This window comes from Pollicipes pollicipes, unplaced genomic scaffold, assembly GCF_011947565.3.
Source record: "Pollicipes pollicipes isolate AB1234 unplaced genomic scaffold, Ppol_2.1 Scaffold_7261;HRSCAF=8764_pilon_pilon_pilon, whole genome shotgun sequence".
NCBI lineage: Eukaryota > Metazoa > Arthropoda > Thecostraca > Pollicipedomorpha > Pollicipedidae > Pollicipes > Pollicipes pollicipes.
In genome coordinates, this window is record NW_023597054.1 from 18,610,996 (window position 1) to 18,625,701 (window position 14,706).

At 53.5% G+C, this 14,706-nt stretch overlaps 1 protein-coding gene across 1 annotated transcript in view; it reads left to right on the top strand.

Moving 5' to 3' along the window:
• The window catches only part of LOC119111135 (uncharacterized), an 87,950-nt gene that overhangs the window by 53,396 nt on the left and 19,848 nt on the right, over positions 1 to 14,706 (top strand). The gene's annotated exons all lie outside the window — the stretch shown is intronic.

Below are 14,706 nucleotides of genomic sequence, written 5' to 3' on the forward strand. Positions count from 1 at the left end.
CGTCGGCCGGTCGGGATGGCTCCTGTCGGTGGTCTCTGTTTATGTTGACTCTGCACGGTCCATTGATGTGTGTGTGGGTGAGCCCGGTCATCATTAGTCGTCGTCACACAGAAGCACAGCGGTCGGCCGCTGTGCTGTTACCGCTACTGCCACCGCTTCTAGTCACTTATTCTGCTGTTGACAGACGACTTCGTTGTCCCGCCTTGTCTGGGGATGGGCCCGAGCTGTTGAAGTATTCGTGTGTGTCATCGTGTGGCCAGTCTGTCACCCGGTCTGTCCATGGACGGGCTCGGTATGATCACTCGTATATGCATCGACGCTGTCTTCGGTCTCAGCCGACGGTGATCTGTGTCCGTTGGCAGTCTGTTTCCCTTCTGCCTCCAACAGTCTGGCAGTCTGTTTCCTTTCTGCGAGTGTGTCTGCGCAGACCCCGCCGGGATTGGCCCCGACCCGTCAGTTTCACGCACCATTCGCCCGCCGGCGCGGCCGCCCGCCCGCTCTATATTCATACTGCGCTGAATTAGGATCGCTCTGGCTCACAGAGTCCGTCCGGGCGCCGGAAATGTCACCGTGTCGTCAGGCGGCGACCCGACAAAGGCGGGCCGGGGGAGGCGCCGCCTGCGCTCCCGAGGGAAGATGGGCAGGGGCAAGGGCCGCCCGGACTCCCGAGGGAGGGGCGGACCGGGGCAGGAGTCGCTCGCGTTCCAGAGAGAAGATGAACCGGGCAGGGGTCGCCCAGACTCCTGATCGAGGGGCGGACCGGGGCAGTAGTCGCTCATGTACCAGAGAGAAGATAGACCGGACAGGGCCGCCCGGACTCCCGAGGGAGGGGCGAACTGGGACAGGGGCCATCTGGACTTTGGGATGGAGGTGGACCGAGGCCGGTGCGTTTAGGACCACTGAGGGAGAGACGTGTCGTGGAGGGGGCGGACCCCAGGTGGAGGGACGGACCCCAAGTGAAGACAGATCGAGGGGTGCCGACCCATGGGCGAGAGGTGGACCGCGGGGTACCAGACTCCTGGGGAAGGCAGACGGAGAAGGGTCCCTGACCCTGACAGGCTCTGACAGAGTGGGTAGGGGGATTTAGCCAAAAGGACGGCGCCGGGCACTTGACAGAGGTGAACTGGGAGGGAATCAATATGAATGATCATGTCTGATCAGCGCTGCCAACTCACCGTGTTTCACTCATTGTTATATCTACGTAATTTGCTCAGCAAGTGTGGATCTGTCTCATGCACTGCGGTGAAGGAGGATAACTAGAATGCCTCAGGTAGGGGGCTTGGCGATGGAAGGAGAGATCGCTTCTGGTTTGAAAGGCTAGGTCGCTAAGTTAGGAGCTGTGATCAACGAACGATACATGTGGCATACTAAAGTGGATTGGTGCGGTGATCCTCACTTAAATCGCTTCAAGCGTCGGTAATTTATACATGGGCGTCATGGGTGTTCATTCCTTCGAATCATTTTCATAAACGAGGAGCCGTAAAGCGGCGCCGGCCGGATAACGTGATTGATGAGGACCTGTGCAACTGATAGCTCTATCTGGAAAATATGTGTCTAGCATCGAAGCGAACCTCGCGCATCTGGAAAGGATCCTCCCGGTGATGGAGTAACCAGCGAGAGACCGCTCAGCGCGGGAGCCTACTCAGCGATTGCAGAGGACTGACAGTAGGCTATGATAAAGCTCCGGCAGCAGTACAGGGCGACCAATTAGAGAAGCCATAAATCAGTCATCGTGATGAACGGAGGCATCCTTAAAGTAGGTGCGTGAGATGCATGGTGTCGGCAGGCCTAGGGTTTCATTCATCACCTGTGATTCACATCGCGTCCAGCAGCGGTTCACATCACTTGCTCACCGCCAACTCGACGGCGCCGTGTCAAACCGCAGACGCAGTGAGTTCGTGGCACTACATCTCGTGGGATTGGCCGTCGTGTAGATCGGCCAATTTCCAGAAAAAGGAATGCAATTTTAGCACGATAGACGCGGTTATTAGGTTGAAGGGAACGATAAACCACCGTTGTCACTTATTGGTTTGTGGGCTGGATGAAATTATCTTGTTTCTGAGGCGTGGTTGGATTTATATTATTTATTACTTAGATATTCGATATAGGTGTTTCGATTCCCCACTGTGCCCACCCTTCCTGCCAGCGTGAGAAGCGGGCGATGGGATATAGCCTCAGCAGCCAAGTTCGTCGTAAAGCCCCGATGATGTCAATTGTGGCGTGCTTTGGCTCGTTCGGGTGGCGGGGCAGTGTCCGCACGCGTAAAGACTGGTGGCCACCTGCTCGTGGAAGCCCCATGTGGCAGAGGATGGCAGTGTTTCGAAGAGTGCGGCGGTTTGAGTCGAATTGCCCAAGTTGAATATTTTATCATAGCTGAATGTATTGCACCATTGGAGATTTCCTGATTTTGTTTTTTCTTGAACAATTGATTGGGTCTTAAACTGTTGGCTAGTTTTTAGAGCCCTGACAAATAACCTATCCCAGAAATATCACCGCTGTTACGCATTATCTTGCGTCGTGACGTGACAGGCCAAATGCTGACGTAACTAACGTGCCATTAGCGGGAATTGTTCTCACATTGGACCGGTGCTGACTAAATCTGCTGGCGCAAAATGATCATAGCGCAAAGAGAAATGTGGTAGCCCCAAAATGTCCTCATGAATTAGGTTCTGTTTATATTAAACCTAAAAGCGATCTTCGTGTAGGCCCGCTTCCTTTCAAGTAAGACTCACGCTGCTGACGGCCTGGCCCATAATAATATTACGTTTTAATCGTAATCCTGGTCCCCGGGTGGAAGGAAATGGAATATTTGAATTGCTCCCGGCCTATCCCACTGCTCCATTCAGACCAGGCTTAGCATGCCGCTCGTCGAAGGCTCCGCTCTGCTTGTTCCCTCCGCCCAGCTGAAGTCAGAGCTGGCTGCTGAGCGCAGCGCCCACTTCACACCGTGGACGAACGGCGGTCTGCGACACACGGCACCTTTTCCGGCGATTCACCTCTGCTTGCCCCACCGGCACGCCCGCGTCGTTAAGCCGGCTGCAGCGGGCGCCGCTCGTTAGGGTCCGGTGCTCCGGTCCGGGTCACAGGGCGCCGTGTTACCTTCCGCCCGCTGCGCACTGTCAACGACACTCACTCTCAGCGATCATTTGGCAGCACGGCTGTGAATGTGGGCCAGGTCGAGCACTGGCTGTCGGGCTGAAGGCGGATGTTGGTGCGATGCGGAACCTGGGAAAAGCCTCTGAAATAATTTATGAACGACACACATGTAACGAAGCTTGCTCAGACTCCGCACGGAATGAGTGGACGAAGCGGATGAAAGCAGTCACCATGATGAGACCGCATCGAGACGCTGGGTTTTATTTCCGACAACTGACTGCTGTTGGGCACCGCTTAGTTAAGTTTTGATAGGAATGAATGCGTCTTAAAATTCTATGATTTTGAACCTGTCTGACAAATTTCACTATTTTGAGATTCTCTGCCAATTCATTTTTAGACGTCCTTAAATGTGGGATTGCTTTATTTATTTGTATGCCCTCATGCCATCTTTCGTTCCTTTCTCGCTAGGAAATGAGAACATTGCCAAATATTTTAATCCATTGGGTATCAACGCCACACTCAACGGGTACGAGGAGGTTTTTTACGATCCCAAGTTGATTCCCATTGTCTGAAAGTCCCTCACAACCCCCAGTTTTATATCGTACGTGCCTCTACTGATAGTGCGAAATGTGTGGATATATAGCGCTGCAGTGCGTAGTGACATCTCGGGTGCAGTGTGCAGTGACACCTCGGGAGCAGTGTGTGGTGACATCTCGGGTGCAGTGTGTGGTGACATCTCGGGTGCAGTGTGCAGTGACATCTCCGGAGCAGTGTGTGGTGACATCTCGGGTGCAGTGTGTGGTGACATCTCGGGTGCAGTGTGCAGTGACATCTCCGGAGCAGTGTGTGGTGACATCTCGGGTGCAGTGTGTGGTGACATCTCGGGTGCAGTGTGCAGTGACATCCCGGGAGCAGTGTGTGGTGACATCTCGGATGCAGCGTGCAGTGACATCCCGGGGGCAGTGTGTGGTGACATCTCGGGTGCAGTGTGTGGTGACATCCCGAGAGCAGTGTGTGGTGACGCCTCGGGAGCAGTGTGTGGTGACATTCTGGGTGCAGCGTGTGGTGGCATCTCGGGTGCAGTGTGCAGTGACACCCGGGGAGCAGTGTGTGGTGACATCTCGGGTGCAGTGTGTGTGATGACATCTCGGGTGTAGCGTGTGGTGTCATTCCGGGTTCAGGGTATAGCGGCACCCGCTTTTTTGGCCTCATGATGCAGGCATTAGCACCCGGGGCCTACCGTGACCCCAATGGACCGCGGTGACGTGGCCAGAGGCGTCTCCGGGGAACGGTGACCTTAGTGGTATCTCGCCAACAACTTGTATCGAACCATGGGACGTGTTCCGCTGTCTTGAGCCATAGAGCCTTCGAAGATGTCGACGGGTTCCCTCGTGTTCGTCTGTGTGATGGTTTTGCTCTCATGGCCGCATCGTCATGCCCAGCTATCGTGTTTGGTTTTCTGTACCGTGAAAACATCCCTGGGTACCGTCCTAGTGACAGCTCTGCACTGTAGGGCGGGGCTCCATTCTAACCCAGCCTCGACATGACTGGTGCTGGCATGCGTCATATGACCCGCACTCGTTCTAAAATCACGGTTGTGGACTTTGTACTTTCATCAGTGCTTTATGCGCATTCCGATAGAAGTATAAATGACGATAGCTATTTTCCGCAGTAGACGTGCAATCTCAAATTCATGCTCCCGGTCATAAAATATCACCCATTTCGTGGACTTAAATGTTCAGTGCCAACTTAGGTCTTGATTTTTAAGTCGACAGTTTTTAACCGCCACTGTGATTCCAAGGGATGATTGCATAGGGATGATTCCTCACCCACTTTGGCTAGGTTACATGGGTTGTTTCATGTTCAATGAGGCGATTTCTACGTTCACAGCCGACGTTAGAGCACAGCCGACGACTTAACCCAACCGCCAGCAAGGCTCGGGTGAATGAAGTGAGGGAATGACTGATTCCGTGTGGGTCGGTTCGACTGGACGGTAGGCCCGGGTCGGACTCGGCCTGTGGCAACGGGTCCCTACGCCGCTGCCGTCGGTCCGCGGCCGCGTCCTCCGCGCTGCCCCGGGCCGCCTCCTCCGCCCCGCCCCGGGCCGCCTCCTCCGCCCTGCCCCGGGCCGCCTCCTCCGCCCTGCCCCGGGCCGCCTCCTCCGCCCTGCCCCGGGCCGCCTCCTCCGCGCTGCCCCGGGCCACCTCCTCCGCCCCGCCCCGGGCCGCCTCCTCCGCCCTGCCCCGGGCCGCCTCCTCCGCGCTGCCCCGGGCCACCTCCCCCGCCCCGCCCCGGACCGTCGGTCGGGCGCACCCGCCCCGTCAGGCGACCCCCGATCCGTGACGCTGTGACACGCCCTGGGGAGAGGGGCATCGCGGTACGTCAGCATTGCTGACACGCCAGCCATGACAGCGGAGGCAGGACGCATCCGGCTGAACGAATGCTGAACACGCGAGTCAGAGCACGGGACTCTCGCGGTGCGCTGGGTTCTTCAGCAAAGTTGAAAGGGCTCGCTGCATACAGGTAACCAAAGGTAAAACGTTGGTTTCTTTTCTTTAAAAGGGTATTCTTGTTAGACTTGTTGCATGCATGCATTGTTGAAGTACAAATGCAATACAAACAGATGCTACGTTGAAAACAAGCATCAGGAGACACACACTTAAACTGAAGCTTGGAGAGGCCGCCGCCGAGTTTAATGGGAATCATACCGATGGGTATTGCTTCTCGAGCATATCTGACCATCGTAACCAGACCACTAGCGCGTTGTCAGCGCTTTCTAGTCCCCAGCGGGATTTGTTGACTATCAGATGGTTCCACTCGGCAAAACATATGTATATCCACTATCGCACCGGCGGAATGATCGGCTTGTCGGCGGGGAAGAAGTCATCGTGCAGAGGATAAAGCGAGCTATGGCCGGTGTCGCGTGACCCCGTGAGGCACAGGGAGCGCCTGCGGACCACCGCCGCGACGGACCGGCCGCTCGCTGACGTGCCGGCCCCCGCCTCGTCCATTGATCCCGTCCGGACGGGCGGCGGCCGGCGGCGCCTGGCGCGGCCGGTCGGCGCGGCGCGGCGCGCCCGCCGCCGTCAGTGCCGCTGTTTTATTATTGCGCCGCCGGACCCGGCGATTGCGGCCCGCGCCGTCCGCCCTTTACGACGGTGTAAACGGCGGCGACGGCGGCCGGCCCGCGACGTCTCTGTTGGCCGCGCGTGCTGACAGCGGTCGGAGTGTCCGGGCCGGGCGCGCTGCTCGTTGCTAGCGTAGGGCGACGGCGAGAGGAAAAACACGGCAGGGTGTGGCGTTGATGGGATTGGAGGACGGGATACGCCAGCGGGGTGCGGGAGTGACCAGGCGAGGCCATGCATTTGAGGCAGGGTTTCTGTTACATTGGAACTTACAAACGTGTCGTCCGTGACATCGCTTGGGACTTAATGTTCCGTGGTTTACTGATTGTTGTGAGTGGGTAGATGTAATATGCTTACCGTTTGACCGACGTTGTTGTAAGAGCATGTTGATGCTTTTATTGGAATGCGAAGGTGCAATTTACCGTTTATCATGTCTTACCGTGCGGCATGGCCCCTCGGGAATAGACCAACACAATCCGATTTCGCTGTAGGCCGTGAAATAATGCTTGGTTCATGCGATATCTTTGAACCCGGGCAAAATTGCAAAGCTAAGGCATCCGCAAACACCGGCCGATGTTCCGGAGCGTGGGGCGGTGCGGATCCCGCCAACGAGTACGAAGCTGATGCCGCCTGCCGCCGTCGGGCGCGTGTCTCCGATCACCGTGCCTGAGCGGCGACGCCCGCCCTGGTGCTTCACAGTCTTGGTCACGACCCACTGCGGGTGGTGGGTCGCTCGGCTCGCGGAGGAGGCCTCGAGGGCGGTCGGCTCGCCCGCGTCAGCCCACGTTTTGCCGCGGGCCACGCGGGCAGCGGGCCAGCAGTGGCGCTGGGCCGTTCTGTCGGCGGAGGAGGCACAACAGCGCGGCCGGGCTGCCCCCGTCAGCCCACGCTCCGCCGCGAGCCGCGCGGGTGGCAGGCAGACAGTGGCGCTGGCAGCGGCGTGCGCGCTTCTGGACATAAGAAACCTGAGGGTGGGTTTACTGTCCGAAGGGAGCTGGAGATGTTCCAAAGTATGCCATCAATGACAGCAGCGTGCTTCGGGAAATAAATTATCAGGCTTGTCTTCCGTCTTGAAACTCGTCAACGATGTGCTTAGCATTCGTTTCGATTTGTCATTGTTTTTAGGTGTGTTTGGACGAATATCTTTATTTTTGATTGTGCGCAGTTGTCAACTTCGGCATGTTTTGATATTTGGTTTGAGTTGGGCGCATCCATTGCTATTCACCGTCTTGAACTAGCGCTTGCGTCATGGGAGATGGATGTTTGAGCCCGTGTTAACTGACATGTCCATGTATACCGTCTGACTGGTCGAGCGTTAGATGCGTTAGTGCTTCCCGTCGGCTGTCTGACTCTCCGGGCTGGTTTTCCACCATCGCCGGGCCGTCTCCCTGGTCGGCCGAGAAGAAACCGGGCGCAGGCCTCGGGCGCGGGCGCCGCCGCTCGTGTCTGGTGAGAGGCCAGCCTTGGGTTTTGCGTGTCGGCTGATCCGTCCCGGTGTCTCTCAGCCCCGCCGAATCCCCTTCCCGGGGTGTCAGTGGGCGCGCCTGCGGAGGACGCGGCGGCCGGCCGGTCCGGACAGATTGGACCGCCGCGCCGCCGGCCGGTCGTTTGTCTCCCGACACCTGGGCCCGGCTGCGGCGCCGTGCCGGCCGGCCGGCCGGCATCCCGCCCGCCCGGCCGCCGTGCCGCCCGGCCGCCCGGCCGCTCACCCGCCCGCCCGCCCGCCCGCCCACTCGGGCGACAGGGAGCTGGACAAGGAGCTGGACGGGAAGCTGGACAGTGAACCTGACGGTGAACCGGCAGTGAACTTGACAGCGAACACACGAACGGTTGGCTCGATCTGTGGAGGACCCGTGGACGGTTGTGCTTTGCCCGCGGAACGGTGTACGCTGTTTAACCGTACACTAAAAGCATGCCGGGGACCTAAAAGCCACTACCATCAGCAGCCCAAGCAGTGGGCCCGTGGCCGTCTTCAGTTGCTCCGTTGTCGGCTATGGTCCTCCCACGTCGACCGATTCGGGAAGCTTATCACGTGCATGACCTTTTGTGCGGCAGATTCAATTTGGCCCAGGTTTAAAAACATTAATTCATCACATGCAATGCGTCATAAACTACTTCGACATGGCTGTTTTTCATTGATGATACAATGGCCTTACATTCGCATTACACGCTCTTGGCTCATTCCATGCTTCGTAGTTACCACGCGTGTGCTTATGATGCAGAATGATATAGCATTGAATACAATCCACAACAATGGGTTCTCGATAATTTGGGGTCTTTGAATTCACTTGGCACTGGCACTCTTGCACTCTTTGAATGCACTTTGAACGCACAGGATGAACACGCGCCCGGGTGGCCGGTTGGATACCCTTCGTGGGGGGCAATTTGACCCCTCTTAGATCTCAGGACGTAAGAGAGCTAGAGACATCAAATTCACAGGGTGTGTTGACCTGTACGTAAACTCACTTGGGTCAAAGTTTGGGGTTCCTAGGTAATGACGTTGGGGAAAAATCAGGTTAAGCAAGGTCAAATGACAGGCTGGTCTCCAAAGTTTCTCCAGAACCTAGATAACTTCTTAGCAAAAGGTCACATACTCACTTAAGGTCAGTGATCTTGTGTAACCTTTTAGAGGTCATGGTGATCAAAACCGCACAAGACTGCTTTTAGTTTTGCATTTTAATAAGTGACAAAGATTACGTTACGCAGTATGTTCTTGAAAACAAAACATTGACTTGGGTCATTTTAAATCAGTGAACTATTCTGACCTTGAAGAAGTCCATGGAAGATATATAATGCGGTTCGTATTATCAATAAATTCGAAATGAGCACCAGGAACTAGTCCTCACAGCAAGCCCTCGAGCGATAGAACAGGCTGGTTTTGACCTTGGTCTGACCTTCATACCAGACCCAAGATAAATGTAATTTGTTAATTCAATTGCCGTGTTGCCTAAGAAAGTATCTCAGAGATGAATGGCTTCATCTAACACTCCGTTGTTGCATCAGATTGAACAATTCCCTAGAAATTGTCTTCGCTGGAACTGTAGCCTGACTGACCTGCCGTAGGTCAGCGATCTTACAAGGTGCAGTTCTGATGCCAAAGAACCCGCTATTCATCTGTCTACAGCTATGAAAAATTTGGCGTGGCCATGCCGCGTCGTTTGGAAACCATTCCGGCAAAACCTTCAGGGGTCAATTTATCCCACCCAAGCGCGTGTTAATGGAGACATGTGTTTATGGCATATTCTCACGTTCAAATTGGAAGCAGGAAGATCCAGTCATTTGAAAGACGTTAAGTTTCATCACTATTTAGTTGAACCTCATTGCTCATGCATATTTAAACGAATTTCTCGGATCCTCTTCATCGGTGATCGCTTTGGTTCGTCCGGTTTCGATCAGGTTTGGTAATGAAGTGTCAGGGATAAATGTGAAGCTAAATATACGTATTGGAAAATCTGGTATTGTGGAAAATAATCAAAGATAAGAGGGAGCGCAAATCGTTCCAGGGTGTAATTATCCACTGCTATTTTCGTGGGCTGCTCTCGGTGGAACGTTTATCCTTCACTCAGAAAACCAAAAGGTGTTGCAGTCGCTGACATTGGATCGCACAGTAATACAACTCCAAGAGAACCACGAAACAGCCTCCGTTCCGTTCGGTATAGAGGAGCGTCCTTCCGTATAACTGTATTTTTCTGGTGTTACACTATGGGCAATTTTTCTCCTGTCCGAAGCGTCGCGCTTTGAATGCACAGGATTAATAGAGACATGTTTTTGCGGCGTAATTGGCCGTTTGTGAGACTCGAACGTGAGAGCAAAAGCGGACGGCACGGCCGCCGCGGTCGTCCTGTTTTCCCGTTACAAACGCTCGCCAGCCGCCGGGGCGTCTAAACCATCCGACGTGACCGTCCGAGGCTATTTTGCCGGGCGGCGCGGCCGGGTATTTTTGTCACGCGTCCTCCCTGGAGTGGGCCCCGCGGCCGCGGGGGAGGGGGCGGGGCGCCGCTGGGCCCGGCCCGCGCCGGGCGCCGCGTCGGGCGTAAATTTCCCGGTCGGCGGCATTAATTCGCGGCTGGGAGATCGAACCGGGTCGTGGCAGGGCAGGGCTCGGCGCGTGGCGCGCCGCCGCGCTGGGGAGGTCGGGCCAGTCACTCACCGTGGCTGCCCACACCTGCTCTGCCCGTGGGCCATGCTCGTGTCTGTCCGCAGTAGCGAGGGTTATGTTCATTCGCTGCGACTGTCGAGTTTCGAAAGTCATTGGATTGTGGAAGTTGCTTTTGAACTTGCCTCCAGCGGACCAGTTGGTTGGCGCTGCCGACGTTGAATTGTGATGAGTTGGTCCGATCGCATACTAAAGATGTCTCAAATTGAACAAAAGAGCCATTCTGCTACAGCGTTTCTTCGTCAAAATGCCATAATTGAAAACAACGTCGTAGCATTTTTAGCTATCCGTGTGGCCATCGTTTGTAAAGGCCACGTGCAATCGAGTTGGTAAATAATCAAGATGCGAGCATATTTACGGCAGACTTTTAAGGTCTTATAGAACTGGCCAGAGAGGCTGCTTATCTCGGGGTTCCGTGTTCCAGAAACACACTGAAATGCAGGACTGGGGCCAGAGGAAAATACTAGAGGAATACGACTTACCGTACACCTTTTTAAACGCGTTAATCTCCGTCGCATGAAATCACGTTCAGAGTTTTGTGGCGGTTTAGGTGTCATATAGATGCATTATGATTGCATTTATACTACGATATTGCCTGCAAGCAATTGGTTTTGAGATATAGTTGGCTAAAGATATGTTGTGGAACGTAACTGAAACCTATGTAAACTCAACATTTTAGATACTGATGGTCATAATTACAATCGACACGAGAAAACATTAAAAGGAAAGTAAGATGACCTTACAATAATTTCGTTAGGTCAGTTGTATTTTTGATAAAGAATGCCACCTACTTAAGGTAATTAAGGAAGTACGTAACGTTGAAGTATTTCTGTAGAAGTGCATGACATTGTTCACATTTTGTCAAAAGTCCTTTCATCAAAAACTTTCTTTTTCAAAGGAAGCTGCAATGCCACGCTCTCGAGTAAGTTCAGAAATGGTAATGCTTAACGTTAAAGTAAGTCGTATTTTTTATCAAAGATACAACTTACCTAACGAACATCACGGATATGATTATTGTAAGGAGGTCATCTTAATTCCCTTGTAATATTTGTCATGCCTCACTAAACAAACGCTGCACCATCTTAGGGCATCAGAAAACGCACCGACGACTGTTCTTTGCGCTTGGGTTTACGAACTTAAGAAAATAAATTATGGAAAACGAACTTAGTATGCCAATTTGTCTGCGCGTATGTATGCGTATGTGTACGGCTTGAGGGACGTACTGACCGAACGGTCCGCGCCTTTGGTTCCCACGTGCGGATCCTGGTTCGAATACCAGTCGCGGAATGTGCTCTGATCGCTAATATGGCCATTACCGCCGCTGGCGCTCCATAAAAGGGCCATTGACGACCGTTCAAGAACATAAAAACATGCGTTTCCTTAAAAAAAAAAAACATCCGGGACCGTATGGTTGGCAACGTCCGGTAGTATTTAAATCCGTGCACTGGTATATGACGATATGTGTGTGCAGTTTGATATAAACTTCCCAGGTTAGCGGTTCCGTTTGCGGTCATACGACGGATGCCACGTACGCATGCCCCTGCCTTGAGGCTCGACATTTGTGTGCCCGTGGATCACTGCTCAAATGCCCCATTGCATCAAGAAAATCTTTGGAAAAGAAAGCTTTGTATGAAAACAACTTTGACAAGATATAAGCAATACCACGCATTTCTACAGATATGGGGTCCTTTGGTATAGCTCACTATCAGCTCCCCCCCCCACCCTGTCATGGGATTGATGTTGCCGCCATGCATCACACGCCCACACGGCGCGGTAATACGAAGTGCGAGTACTCTGTAAGGACTCTGTCACGTCGCGTCAGCTGGTCTCGGCACCGCGGGTTGTAAGTGGCATCCGGCGTATGTCACGGAGGAGGTGTACCGCGCCAGATGGTGTTTCATGAGGCGCTGGATGTTGGTGGTTTAGTGGTGGCGCGGATAGATGTTGTTCGCACGACACGGTAAATGTATGTTACGCTCTGCCACGGCAATCGCAACAGAAAGAACACGATGTTAGTGCCAGTTCCATGTTAACGGCACGAAAAGGCTTCTTGTTCCACCTAATGCGTCTAAAATGAGCTGTCAGAGTTCTTAATTAAGTCTGGTGGGACGCTTAATTGGTTAAGTGCGCCTCGCCAGAAGGCGTTCCGGTGATTGCTTCACCGTCTTCTGCCTGTCATACCATGGTTCACGGCTATCTGGCCTGAGAAAAGCACCGGATGCCCGGGAGGGCCAGCTGTTTGCCGCACCCGCTGATGCTTTGATCCAGGGTGCCAACTGTGGACCCCCAGGTGTGCAGTCCAGCCGACCGCGTCAGGGATCCCGTCCGTCCTGTGGGGCGCTCGTTAAGTCCTGACTGCACCTCGGTGTGCAGTCCAGCCGGCCGCGTCAGGGATCCTGTCCGTCCTGTGGGGCGCTCGCGAAATCTTGACCGCACCCCGGCGAGCAGACCACTCGACCGTGTCAGGGATCCTGTCTGCCCTGTAGAACACTCACAAAGTGCCGGTCTCCCGGTTGCGCACGCGCACTGTGCACCACTACGGAGTCGCCTGCGAGCATATCATCAGCGCTTCGACAAACACTCCACTGTCTTATTCAACTCTTGCGGTAGATGTATGAATAAAGAAAACGACTTCGTTAGATGACGGAAACTTCTTTCATCTTCGAAATTATTATGAAGTGCATAAGGAGTGCTGTCGTCTGAAGCGCCTTCTTTATCCTTCAGCTTTGTCTGGAGCTTTGTATTCCTGTTCTGCCCGTAAGCTAAACCCGAGTCCACCATAAAAGTGAGTGAAAGGTACCGAGAACGACAAAATGTCTGTGTTCTCGAATATGCTGTTCGTCCCCAGCGGATTTTATTCAACACATGGGACGCAAAATAACCAGCGTAGGTGGCGCGCCCTAAAACCCCAACCACCATCATCTTTCCACAGCGTGCACATAAGAAACGTGTTCCGGGCCGATTTCACCGCACAACGGTGTTATGAAAGAACAGGCGTTATGCTGTGTGACTGGCATCAAGCACCATGCCGTCTCATTCGCCTGCGCCAACCGTGTTGTGGCGACCAAGTACTGCAAGGGCTACCTCGGGACATGCAACACTATTATCTGTATCTGCTGTCAGGAATCGTTCAAAAGCAAGCAAGCGTGGTTTCGATGATCTGTTCCAATCGACGATCGAAGAATATACCGCCTGCTGGCATAGGCTAGCCACGAGGATGCTTTTCACTCTCATGCTCTGATTGTTCTGCTGTCTGGTCCTCGTTGACGTCCTTTTGTAAGTTAGGCCGCGGGAAAGCGAATCTAGCCTTATCCAATCAGCGGACCCATGCGGAGTGGCTGAATAAAGTAAACTTTGTACGTCACCATTAGGAGTAGGGTGCAGGATTTCATCATGTTCGCAACGCCAGCCCGAGGAGGAGGAGGGTAGACGGGGGGGGGGGGGGGTACAGCGTATCGCTCCCAACCCTGGGCCTTAAGCACATTGCTACCACAGCTACCGTGTGCCAAACATTAATACGCACTCGCGTGGGAGGATTAAATTACCCCCCCCCCCCCCCGAAGGTTTTTACCAGAATGGTTTCTGAACGGCGCGGCCCAGCCGCGCCAAATTTTGCAAAGCCGTAGACAATTGAATGGCGGGTCGTTTGGCATCAAAAATTTAGATGCACTTTGTAAGGTCGCTGACCTATGGCTGGTCAAAGTCAGGCCATGGTTTCAGCGAAGGCAATTTCTATGGAATCGTTCGATCTGATGCACTAGCGGAGTGTTACACGAAGCCAGACATCTCTGAGATGCTTTCTTAGGCAACATAACAGTTGAATAAGTAAATTAATTTGATCTAAGGTCAGGTATGAATGTCAGGCCAAGGTCAAGAACAATCTGTTTTATTACTCCAGGGCTTGCTGTATGGATGGTTTCTGGCGCTCATTTACAATTTATTGATTACAGGAACCGCATTATACATCTTCCATGGACTTCCAGAGGTCAGAATAGGTCATTGCCCTAAAATGACCCGGGTCAACATTTTGTTTTTAAGAACATACTGCCTAGCGTAATTTGTCCCGCTTATTCAAATGCAAAACTCGAGCAGTGCTGTATGATTTTGGTCACCATGACCTTCAAAAGATCAAACGAGGTTGCGACCGTAAATGAGCGTGCGACCTTTTGCTTAGAAACGGTTATCGAGGTTCTGGGGGCACTCTGGAGACCAACCTGTAACTAACTTTGTTCGATCCCATTTAACCCAAAGGTTGTGACCTAGGAACTTGAAACTTTGACGTAGGTGAGTTCACGTACAGGTCAACACAACCTGTAGGTTTGGTATCTC